Source organism: Chiroxiphia lanceolata, chromosome Z (genome assembly GCF_009829145.1).
Source record: "Chiroxiphia lanceolata isolate bChiLan1 chromosome Z, bChiLan1.pri, whole genome shotgun sequence".
Lineage (NCBI taxonomy): Eukaryota > Metazoa > Chordata > Aves > Passeriformes > Pipridae > Chiroxiphia > Chiroxiphia lanceolata.
Window position 1 is genome coordinate 27,214,582 of NC_045671.1, and position 13,617 is coordinate 27,228,198.

Below are 13,617 nucleotides of genomic sequence, written 5' to 3' on the forward strand. Positions count from 1 at the left end.
GAGTTCTGGGGGTAAGAACTGATACCAGACCCCCCATAACTCCTTTGAGACCTCCTGGAAGGAGGAAGTTGATAGACTCTTACTTGAAAGAGCCTTGAAGTGCAACATGCACTGCAGAGAGGAGCTGAGAAGCTCGGACGTCCTGAGAGCTCAGCCAGGACGGAGTGTGGGAGGTTGGCCTTGAGGCCCTCCCTTGCTGCAAGCTACAAAGAAGCTCGCAGCCTGAGACAGGGCGCAGAAGCCCTGTAAGGAGCTTGAATCTCCTGGAGATACCAGACCGTCACGAAGACCCCCTGTGCTTCGTGATATGACGTGGTGATACGACCTTTGTCTGGGGTGACGAAGCCCACGGAAGACCACTCGTTTGGAGAGACGAGTGGCCGAGGGGGATACCCCCCTCGTGTGTGCTGGCAGAGATCCAGCTGTCAGCTGCTACAAGAAACAGAAGAGACAGAGAGAGCCTGCTGCCTTAGAAGATGCTGCTGCTTGGTGACTGCTACTCTGAAGAAGCTGCTGCCCTGAGAGACTGGAAGGGATCTGTCCTTCTTTCCCTCCTGGACTTTTATTTGGAGGGGAGAAGAGATCTGATCCATTGTAAATACTTATGTCATGGTAGAGATAGTTGTAGTCGTGTGTATAATGTATTGTAGTATTTATTTGTATAGTCATTGTAATATATTCCCTTTTCCCCACTTTGAGTCTGGTTGTGTTTTGTCTGGAAAAACCCATCTCACATTGGGTTGAGATGTGGGAGGGGGGATGGAGCTAGGGAATTGGATTTTGGGCTATCTCAAACCATGACACTGATTTGTCATGTTTCTGATTTACAACTCATGATAGCAGAACAAAATGATACTGTTTACTTCCTATAAAAAAGTGATAGAAAGTCTTGTGTATCAAAATATATTTAACACTATTTTTTATGTAATGCATTTCAACACAAATAGAATAACTAATGACAAAGAGTTTTCAGAAATTCAATATATGTACTATTTAAACTTAAAAACCATATTTTGGTACAATAGATGTAACAGTTGCTCATGTGTATGTTACATGAACTTTAATTTTATACATAAAACATCTTCATTTTTATTAGTTTTACTTTGCAAATACGGGAAAAAAATATATGGGATCAGAACAAACAATTTTTATTAAGATGGTGAACTCTCTCACAATAATGTTGTCACTTTGAAGCAAAAATTCATCCATCAAAAGAAAAAAGTCTTAAAGTGATATTTAGTTATAAAACAAATTGTACATCAAATGAATTTACTGAACAATTACCCGTAGAATTACCTGTGGAATGATGACTAGTGATGTCAAAACCTGTCATGCCACAAAAAAAGCAACATTTGTGTTTTAAAGGCTTGTCCTTAAATCCTTCCCTCGTAACACAGGGGAAGATAACTCACATGTGATTCTTAATAGAAAAACAGTGAAGCAAACAAACTTTTTTTTATGCATGAATGTTCTTCCTTATCAAGTTTGAGGGCAGAGTGAATGTGCTAATTTTCTAAAATAGAAGTGATTATTTACATGTTTCTTAAATAGTGATAATTATAATCTTTTATAGCAGGTTTGTGTTTTAAGTATGGGAAATAATGTGTGATTACTATATAGAATATTATATATTTACAGGTGACCATTTTGGAAAATTCATTAACTTAAGTTTGCTGTACGGTATGTTATATAGTGACCAAACAACATACTTGATCTATTATGTTTACTGAACAGGGAGAATGGTGATTACAAGTGATTTTGCTGATTGTTTGGCTGAATTTTAGGAAATCAAAATGCATACATTGCTGTAGGTTAAACTAAATGTGAAAAATACTTTTAGAAGAATCAACCACAAAATACTTTTTGAGACTGTTAATGAAGCAAGAACATATTTTTTCGGTATTAAGAGTAGACACACACAAAGATTTTCTACATTTAAAGTTTTTGTATTTCCTTGTCTACTTGAGACAAAACTGAAGTAGATGCTCACTGGAGCACGACGCTTCACATTTTTGCTTTCAATCCATTTCCATCAGCTTCTAGATATATCTTACATCTGCTGGATAGGAACACAATAACAGAGACAGAAAATTCAATTTCAAGAACATTGTTGCAGCAACAATGGTGAGCTCAAGAGCAAATGAGAATAGAAAACGCAATTGTCAAACATTTTCTCTCCGAGAGAAAATTTACTATTTCCTTTACTAAATTATCCATAGGTGTACCTCATTATTCATAATATAAATACTATGGCTGTTATTTGTGACTTGTGTCTATGTAACCTGCGAAAATGTTAAAGCACATTGTTGTATTTAATCTAGTGACATAAAATGAACCCTAATTATGAGTCAAAACACTAAGCTGCAGCTCCTAGAACTTATGACCCAGAAAAGAGAGCAGCTGCAGAGTAAGGTAAACAGGTGCACCACTAAAGAGAATATGAATTTTGTAACTACAATGCTTCAAAGAAGTCAGAATTTTCTTCTAAGAAAAGAGGGCTGTGTTGGTCTTATTGCTGTCCTTAATTAGAAGGGCACAATAAACACAAGGAAAGATGGCCAGCATGATGGAGAAAGAAGACAGTTTGCACACAACACCTAATGATACAAATGCACTTAACGATTTTCTGACTATTAGACTAAGCAGTGGGACTATACTTTGATGCCTTTTGTAATGTCATTTATTATAGGACAAGACCCAGAGAGAGATCTGTGTGTGGCAGCAAGGAAGAAAGGACTAGTGTACATTTCTAGTTATAGGTTAATCATAAGGGCTTTAAGCAGGACACGGAACAGATGCAGAAGTGTCTCTTTAGTAATGAAAAGAAGAAACAGCTAAGACAAATATCAAGATTTTGCAGTGAGGACAGGAAAAAGAAAAAGAATCCCTTTAATTTAAAAGAGAAAATGGCAAAACATCTTGTCCTAAGAGAGGTGTTGTACATACTCCCAAGATAAAGATCGGGAAAAGTAAGGAAGTGGACATGATCAGCACAGAAATGATCACCCAAGATTGAAGAAAGAGACACAGAAAAGAGAAGGCCTGAGCAATAAGGAGACACCCTACACTATTAAATTGAAATTAGATTAGATGGGAAGCAATATTTCATTGAACATTCACTGTTGTAGTAAGTACACACACAAATCGACAACTTTTCAGGGCCTAGTAGTAGTGTGGAGAATAAGAAAAGGAAGTCGTAAGAATAGCCAAAAACTGAGATGGGTCAAGAGTGAGACATTTCCAGAGATATTCAGTGGCATAACTCCAACACCCTCCTGAAGCCCCCTTTCATTTCTTCTCTTCTTGTAAAAGAATGCTGAAAAACTCACCTGCTGACTTATATGTTTGCACATGCAACCTAATTATCCCGTTTATTAATGGAACAAAGTGAAAAGTTTGATTGGGAAAACTCAAAATCAGAGCTGTGGAAAAAAACTTTCATTTTTATTTATTTGTACTTTATGGGAAATATAAACCCCCCCTTTTCAACAGAAGGCTTAGCTTCTCTAATATTAGGTTGTTACACTATGAGTTAAAATTGTACACAAAGTTAAGGACAAAAAAATAAATAAAAATACACAATAACTAGTCATTGGTTTCAAAAAAGCACATTTTAAAAATGAGGAGAATAACAAAAATTTAAACAAGGCAGAATCTCAGATCTATTTAAAGCAAAGTCCCCAATCCAAATTCTGTTGAAGTTTTTTCTTTTTTTTTTCCTATGATGCATAAATTCTGAAAGAAATGCATTTTCATCTATTTAATTTATATTCATAATTTAAAAAACTTGCTATCATCTCCTTCCTATTCTTTGCCCTATGACTTGAATATACTTACTGAAAGCTTGTTCACTGTTGAGCAGGTGAGTCCAAATCCTGACTTGTTTTATAGCCCTTAGTCACCACCCTGTTTTATCTTTATCTTTACATATTTAGATTCTTTTTAATGATCTGTTTAAGTTTTAGCTTTTTCACTTTGTTGAATTTCTCAAACATGCTCAAACAAAGCTAAGCTATGGCACTTCAGAGTTTCAACACCATGTTCATGATAAAAAGTGTTTGAGTGTAGCATACAATCTCATAAAACGAAGTTCTACATTCTCTTAAATAGTCCCATTAAAAGATAGGATTCTGTTGAGCTATCATAATATGCTTTGAAAATTTTTGATAATAGTAACTGAGATGTGTGAGTTTAAGAAAATATTTTTCATGCTCCATGATTTTATAAGTACGGGGACAAAGGATTGGTCATCAGTGGTGTGTTGTCTTTGATGACTGTGCAGTCATTCATTGCTTTTAGGTGGACTTCCAGTTTCAGAAGTTAATGTCCTGTTAAGTCCCATTTATTGTATTTTACAGTACTAGTTATTAAATACTAATTTCAAATAAGATACTTTTGATTCAGAAAAAATTACTAATAAATAAATTTCTTTTACAGAACAGTGGAGTTTACAATCTTATAAAACTGTGATATTTGGAGGCTACAAAATTTTCTTATAGAACTACTTGACATTTGAAAAAAGAGGAAGAAAGGTTAATGGAAAAAAAATTTAAAGCTTAATGATAGTGAAATATATTTTGGCCAGTAATCTTTATTACAAATTATTATCACTTTTATATCTTAAACATTATTGAAGACAAAAAATCATGATGGAAGCATTGAAGTAACTAATAACTTTGTCTTGTAAGAGGTGAAGCAGACAGGCACAATGCTGAGAAGCGAACAGTTAAAATTCAGACTCATACATGTGCATTTTCCTCTCTTTCTTAATCCTTATAGCACAGATACAGCTGTCCTGAAAGAAATGTGGATCTGTGACATAGGAATCCCCTTAAATATATCTCATTTAGTTGTATCAAAAGACTTCATACATTTGTATGTAAGAAGAACTTTGTTCTTTGATTAGCTTTTCAGTATTAAACACATTTCAGTGAAGACAGTGAGGTGAACTGCTCCAGTACACACTCTGGAACCAAGAATAACAGAGGGTCTGTGGGGAGAGTTTCTGAGGCAGCAAGACCTGAAAATTAGTGATGAGAGAGGCACCCAAGGCCCATGAGTGGGAAGTATTTAAGCACTGAAGCCCTGCAGCCCGGAGGAGAGGCAGCTCTGACTCTTCTGCACAGTCCAGGACAGGAGTGACAGCGGGCACCCTGTGGCCATTCAAGAGCAGCCTCTGGGGAGCACAAGTGACCAGAGTGGGCAAACAGTCATGGTGTGACAGTTCATGTGGAAGTTTGTGCAGTGAACTCAGGTGGTGGTCACCACTCCCTTGGAAAGAGCTCAGCAGTGGTTTCCATTTGGCGGCTAGCCATGTCCTCAGCACTCACTAGAAAAGATGTGGTGACACAAATGGAACCACATGAAAATGTGCAGCTGTTAAGGTTACAGGCTACAAGGAATGCCAGAGCTTGACACTGGTACAGAACAGTAGAGGTAACACCTGTGTGAGGTGAGACTAGGTAGATAATCTGCTCTGCCTTGTGATACACCTGAGAGAGGAGGTAGAAAGGTTAAGAAGTATCAGGGACTTTGAGAGTGAGATTGACTGGTGGAACTATGCCCCAGCCCTGTAGAGACAGGAGCAGGCACCAGAAAGAGGCTCAGATCAAGAGGGCCCTGTCAGACCAAAGAGAGTAGATCAAAACGGTTGCAGGCAACAGAATTGCAAGAAAGAAATGAGCCTCATCCATCAATATATGGCTCTATGGCTTTAAACTAAATGTTAGGGGGTGGGAGGATAATATAACCCTTGACAAGCTGTGGAATAACGGACTAATCTTAGAGGGACAGAGTGCTAGGGAGGGCCCCTTGCATCCCAACATGGAGAGGTGGTAGCCACACTGGACCACTTCAAGTCTTATGGAGATGAGGCAGGGGCCCCAAAGTAACAGAAGCCAACAGGGAAACACCAGGAAAATATCTCAAAGGAACTGAGAAGTGTTCCTCTAGAAGGTAACACATCCATCAGCTCAGAAGAGGTACACCAATACATGTAGCATGTTCAAAAAACAGGAGGAGCTGGAAGCCACAGTTCTGATAGAAAGTTACGACCCTGTTGCCATTACTGAAACTTGATGGGACAAATTTCAGGACTTTCAGGATGTCAATGGCTACTGACCTTTCAGAAAGGACAGGGATGAAAGGAGAGGTGGAGAGGTTGCCCTCTACACCAAGAGCCTATTGACAAAGCCTTTTTGCTCCAGCCTGTAGGCTGTCATCCTGCTGGAGGACTTCAACCAACCTGTCATCTGCTAAGAAAGTAGCATGGCAGAGGTAGGCAATCCTGGAGGCTCCTGGAATGCATGAAAGATAAATTCTTAAGCCAGCTAATAAAATATACCCACCAGAGGGGACACAACACAGGATGTGATGGTCACCAGTGTACGTGAGCTAATCAGGGATGTCAAGACTAGAGGCAGCCTGGGCTACAGTGAACATGCATTGATGAAGTCTGCAGTCCCCAGGAATATGGGTCAATTGAAGAGAAAAGTGAATGTCCTGAAGTTCAGGAAAGCAAAATTCCAGCTCTGCAAGGAGTTAGTCAATGGGACACACTGGGAAACTGCCCTCAGGGACAAGGGAAGAGGTCAGAGCTGGCAGACCTTTATGGACGTCTTCCATAGAATACAAAAGCTAACAAGACATCAGGCAAGAAAGGCATGGCTGAATAGGGAACTGCTGGTCAAACTAGTGGACAAGAAGCAAATACACGGGCAATGGAAGCATGAACAGATATTCTGGGAAGAGTATAGGGATTAAGTCTGGTTGTTTAGGGATGGGATCAGGAAGGCCACAGTGAATCCGGAGCTGAAATTGGCATGGGACCCAGAGAATGAAAAGAAGGATTTCTATGGGTATGTTGGCAAGAAAAAGGAAGGTCAAAGAAGGGAAGATTCTGATAAGCAAGGTTAGTAAACTGGTAACAATGGATAAGAAGGCTAAGGTACTCAAGAAATTATTTTTCTCTGTCTTTAATGGCGACCTCTCTTCCCACACCTCTCAATTGGAAGGACCACAAGATGTAGTCTGGGGCAGCTGAAGCCCTCTCACTGTAAGTAAGAGGTGAACACCTGAGGAACCCCAGTGAGATGCATCCCAGACTCCTAGGCTATTGGCTGGTGTAGTTGCCAAGCCACTCTCCATGATATTTGAAAAGCCATGGCAGTCAGGTGAAGTCCCAGGTGACTGGAAAAAGGAAAATATTGCACCCATCTTAAAAGAAGTAGAAAATGAGGACCCTGGGAACTACTGACCTGTCAGCCTCTCCTCTGCCTGGGAAGATCATGGAGCAAATCTTCCTAGAACCTATGGTAAGGTACATAGAGGACAGGGAAGTTATTCAAGACAACGAGCATTCAGCTCCAGATTCATCGTGGCCTTCCTCAAACAGGGTCCACTGAGGGTGAGTTCTGTCTGACCAAGTTTTTGGCCTTCTACGATGGAGTGACCACACCAGTGGGGATGGGGAGGGCTACAGATGTCATCTGTCTGGACTTGTAGGGGCTTTGACATGGTCCTCTACAGCATCCTTCTCTCTAAATTAGAAAGACATGGATTTGATATTTGGATAGTTCACTGGATAAGGAATTGATTGGATGGTTGCATCTAAAGAGTAATGATCAACGGCTCAAAATCCCAATGGACATCAGTGACAAGAAGCGTCCCTCAGGGGTCTGTACTGGTACCAGTGTTATTAAATATCTTCATTAATGACATAGACAAAGAGATCAAGTGTAGCCTCAGCAAATTTGCAGATGACACCAAGCCAAGGGTGCAGTTGACACACCTCAAGGACAGGACGCCATCCATAGGGACCTGGAAAATCTTGAGAAGTGGGCCCATGGGGACCTCATAATATTCAGCAAGGCCAAGACAATGCTGCACCTGGTTTGGGGCAAACTCAATATAGGCTCAGAGGATGAATGGATTAAAAGCAGCCCTACCATGAAGGACTTGGGGATCCTGGTGCCTGAGAGGCTGGACATGAGCCAACGGTGTGCACTCACAGCTCAGGAAGCCGATTGTATCCTGGGCTGCATCAAAAGCAGCATGGCCAGCAGGCTAAGAGACGTAATTCTACCTCTCCACTCTTCTCTGTTGAGACCCCACTCAGAGTGCTGCATCCAGCTCTGGGGTCCCGAACATGAGAAGCACATGGATCTGCTTGAGCAAGTCTAGAGGAGGGTCACCAAGTAGATTAGAGGGATGGAGCACCTCTCCTACAAGGAATAGACTAGACAATTGTTGTTGTTTAGCCTGGAGGCTCTGGGATGACCTAATTGTAGTGTTTCAGTATCTGAAGGAGTCCTACAAGAAGGCCCATAGAGGGGGATTCCTTACAAGGCTGTGTTGCGACAGTACAAAGGAGAATGGCTTCAAACTGAAAGAGTAGGTTTATATTAGATGTTAGGAAGAAATTCTTCCCTGTGAGGGTGGTGAGACAGTGGAAAAGGTTGCCCAGAGAAGCTGGAGATACCCCATCCCTGGAAGTGTAGAAGGTCAGGCTGGATGGGGCTTTAAGCACCCTGATCTGGAGGAAGATGTCCCTGCCCATGGCAGGGGATTCGGAACTTCATAATCTTTCAGGTCCTTTTCAACGCAAACCGTTCTATGACTCTATGAATACTGTGGCAATTTAAACTGATTTGAAGTATTGAGTAAACTAAGAATAAGTATAATTTCATCAACATATTTTTCAAAATAAAAAAATATGCATCATAAAGTATTGGATATTTTAAATATTCAGTAATCCTACTAACTAATTAAAACATTCTGAAAAAATGCATTTAAATTCTTTGGTCCATAAAAATATATTAGTCATATAGAATTGAAGTCTCTAGGAATGAATGTACTATATTAGATAAACCTTTCATATTATTTCTGTATCAATGCATCTACTAAGTCTTTTCAAAAAACCTCTGAATACACTGGCATCTACAACATTCTGTCAATGGCTTTGTGACAGAGCTATAAATACCTGAGTAGCAAGAACGGGAAGGGAGAGACTATTTGCAGAAACTAAGGATTATGGCACATCTGCAATCACCTACAACGTCAGCATTCATACATTAAAATGGATGATGATAAAAAATATACACCTGAGGGGAATACATTATCTAAAACTAGGATAAGCTGTGTAAATGTTTCATTGCCATGGAAATGGTGCACAGTACATGACAGCAGAAAAAGTCAGTTGAGACAGGTAATTTTAATTTTTATTGATAATATGATCATAGGTGTGCTTTTAATCATTTCACCACTTCAGATTTCTCATCAACTGTCAGTAATAATTTCATATGACAAGCACAATACCCTTGTGACATTATAAATACAGCCTAAAGTTACCTGCAGTGTCTGCTGACTGGCAAACCACTGTCTCTATTGTCAGGACACAACTCCAGAAAGTCTATTTATTTAGTCCACCATAGGTCAGTCAAGCTCTCCATGATGCCCTGTAGAATTTGTGTTTTATTGGCTGATGCAATCAATGTAGGCAAAAGTTTTGACAGTGTTCATCCAAAGAAACAGTGCTTTCTGGGTGAAGCTGAGATGGAAATGAGTAGACAGGATTCAGAAGGACCATGAAAGAACACAGAATCACAGAATATGCTGAGTTGGCAGGGACCCACAAGGATCATTGAGTCCAAGTACTGGCCCACAGAGGACCTTCCCTGAGAGTCACATCATGTGCCCAAGAGTATTGTTCACATGCTTCTTGAAGTCTGTCGTGCTTGGTGCTGTGACCACCTCCTTTGGGAGCTTGTTCCAGTGCCCAACCACCTTATGAGTGAAGAACCTGTTTCTAATATCCAACCTAAACCTCCCCTGATACAATTTCAGATCATTCCCTCAAGTGCTGTCACTGATAACTACAAAGATCAGTGCCTGCTCCTCCTCTTCCCCTCATGAGGAAGTTGTAGACTGCAATGAGGTCTCCCCTCAGTCTCTTCTCCAGGCTGAACACACCAAGTGATCTCAGCTGCTTCTCATATGGCTTACCCTCAAGGCCTTTCCCATTTTCATTGCCCTCCTTTGGACACTCTCTAAGAGCATAATGTCTTTTTTATATTCCAGTGCCCAAAACTGCACACAATATTCAAGGTGAGGCTACCCCAGTGCAGAGTAGAGCAGGACAATCCCCTCCCTCGACCAACTGGCGATGCTTTGCCTGATGCCTCCCAGGACATGGCTGGCCCTCCTGGCTGCCGGGGCACTGCTGACTCAGATTCAACTTGCCATCGACCAGAAAGATATATGATCAAAAATGTCAGGTCATTTAGGGACATATCATTCCGCTGAAAATCAGGACAGTCTTAATGCAAAAGACTTCCAGGCTCTCTGAATCTTTGTGCTTTAAATTTCAGAAAATCTTAACTGAATTTCTTAGACTGCATGTCCCACTTTGGCGCTAACAACACTGCAGTGTCTGAGGTCTAGTTGAAGGCAAGAATGATTCAGGAAAATGTATTCATGATTGCAAATAAATACTGTATTGTGAGAACACAAACAAAAACCAGGGAAACTGCAAAAACAATGCACTCAGTTTCACATACCATAAAAAGCATAATGCTTTTCATTAAAAACCTCACATCTCCCTCCTTTGCCCTGTATACTTCAGATAAGTCCTAGAATAAGAAGTTCTACAAAACACAAGTAGTGTGAAAAAAGGGTTATAGTTGTTTCATTTCATAGTTTGGGGCCACACTGCTGTTAAGATAGATAAGGTGTTTTCGAAAATAAATACTATGGGTAAAGTTAAAACTCAAATTTTTCCAAGTCTGAAAAGATCTGTCGAGCAAGCTATTCCACTATAACATATACATCAGGATTCAGATGTCATATAGTGCTAAATTGCTAAATTTAAGGTATGTTTCCCGTGTAAAATTTTTAACCATCACAACTAACTTAATCAGAGCTCTGTATGCACAGTATTATTATCATTAGTAATAATGTTACAATATCCATATATAAAATATTTTTGGCACTGAGTAGATTTTTTTTCCACTAAGAATGGATGGAAATTGTTTTAAAGCAATTTTTAAGGGGAGAGGAACAGGAAGGAAAGGAACTTACATTGGATAATTTATCCAACCATATCCAGTCTATATTAACTAGCAATTCTTCAGTAAGTGACTGTACAGAAAACATGATCAAAACTATATTCTCTTCAGTAGATCTTGCCTTATTGCAAATGTTTAGAGGTTAAGAACCTGGTTTAACACAGATAAATGCATTTTATTCTTACAAGAGATTGTCATATTAAGATACTGTTTGTAATACTGTTTTAGCATGTGAATTGCAAAGATAATTGCAAAAGAACCTTTAGAATCATGCAAGAAATTTATAATATGAAATAGAAGTCTTCTATAAGAGTGACAATTAGACTATTATGCAATAATAAATATATCGTCATTTACTTTATTAATGTCATATTGGAGCCACTAATAATCTCTATATAATATCCTATAATATAAAATATAACATCTACTGGCACAAAGTGCTTTGACGTGCTATTAATAAAGCATACGCTCATCTCTGATTTCCTTCACTCCCTTTATTGTTTTGTTTAATTTGTTTTGCAACTGCTTTTTCTTGTAAATACATGTCATCTTCATACTAGCACAGTGTGAATCTAATGATTAAATGGAGCTGTCATGTGAATCTGATGATTAAATGGAGCTGTCATTATAGTAATTTAAGAAATCCAGAAAGAAAATCACCAGCTTTCCTAGCAGTTAAAACTATTCTTCAGTAAAAGATGCAATGACATCAGAGAAAACAAGATAGTATAATTTTTCTTTTCTTAAAATGTTTTACTTTGGGATGACAGTTACAAAAATGGAAGAAGCAGAATTTAAAGAATTTCATTTCAGAATATTCAAATATTTTCTTTGTACTGAAAATTATTCCCCATGAGAGAAGGATGAACAGAAGGAGTCTACTCTCTTCTGCTTTCTATTTGCTTAGCACAGGTGTCAACTAAAGTATCAACACTGCGAACAGAAGGGATAAAATCTTGGCTTCTCTGATATAAATGGCAATTCTCCCATTGACTTTAACGGGTCAGGGTTTTTCTAAAACTGTTTCTAGAGTCACAGCTGCCAGAATGTGAGGCTCTGCTGAAGAGTCTACTTTTTCCTCTGGTGTGAGATGAAGGCAGATTGGATGTACCTGGTAGTCAGAGCAGAACACTGAACACTGACGCTTCATGGCAAAGTTAATACACTATAGAGTGCAGAGCTCTTCCAACCAAAACCAGTGCATAATTTGCTTCTTTCATTTGACATTGTCTCATAAATAAAAGATAAGAGGATGATGAATTATAGTTTGTAAACACTAGAGCCAAATAATCCCAGTTGGTTGCTAATAAACTACAATGAAACCTGATTCATACAAACCAGAAATTGTAACGCAGCAATAAATATCTATTAGGACACTGTACATTAATAAAAATTGTTAGGCTCGCTATTTGAATATCAATTTCTATTTATATAGCTGTTGGCTGGAAACCAATGGGAAAATATTTCTTCAGCTGGTTGAAACAAATCAGACTGACAGCACCCCACTTTTCTGCCATATTTCAAGTTGAAAACATTTACACTTTGCTGTGATAAATCGCCCTGCTTTACAAACACAGAAAACTAAGAGTTAAAATTAAATATATTGGTATTAAGACTTAAAAGCTTATTCATTTAAGATAGGTATTACATCAATACTGATAATTTCTTCCTTTTCTGTCATATTTATTGCTTTCACAAAGTTATTTGCCTGTTTTAGCAAGGTAATTATAATGATACTGGTATTAGAAGCTCCATAGAATGGTATAGTTTCTGGCAGCTATGACAGGTAGACCCTCTGTAGTGAATCCCATTGTCAAAGCTGCTAAAGCACGCCTTAGACGCACATAATTACTACAGTTGATCCAAATTCTACAGTAATTACAGCAGCACATCACCTAAGAATCCTCTGGTAGTACAAAGATAAGTACAATTGTTGTGCACAGCCTTGTCTAAGCCTTTTAAGACAGTCTCCAAGAATCTACCATGTAAGTAGCAAAAGATCAGCTTTCAGACTCTATTTTTAATTCCCAACACAATAGCTGTACATTCTGTGGCTGACTGGAGTTGTGTTTGAAATATGGACAGAGGTAAGGAGATAGGACAAAATACATAGAAAAATTTCCCTCTTTGGTACCTGAAGAAAAAAATTCCAGTTGATGAAATTCAGAGCTGCCGTTGATATCTTTCTATTAAATTTTTAAAAATTTTCAAAACCCTGATTCCCTTTCCTTTTTCAGCCCCAACATTGCTCTTTTCCAGGACCTACTAGTTCAGTGTGATTTACCATGGGTCATGAGACACACAGGGGCACACATTCCCTTCTTCTTAAATCTGGAACATTCCATGTTCCCTGGAGGGGAATTTCATCCTGTAGGATGGCCAGGATGAATAAGGTTGAATCACAGATTATCAAGAATACATGTGATTCATCTTAAATACTTGTCACTTTCCAGTTGTGTAGACTAGACTAAAAAATTAATATGACCTCTCACAATCAAATCAATTAGTACCATACGCTTTTCCAGAATCTTGAATGTTACAATGCCAATAAAAC

General features: G+C 38.8%; 1 protein-coding gene across 42 annotated transcripts in view; it reads right to left on the bottom strand.

Annotated features, from left to right (window-relative positions):
* The window catches only part of PTPRD (protein tyrosine phosphatase receptor type D), a 1,166,099-nt gene that overhangs the window by 634,335 nt on the left and 518,147 nt on the right, over positions 1-13,617 (bottom strand). The window lies entirely within an intron of this gene.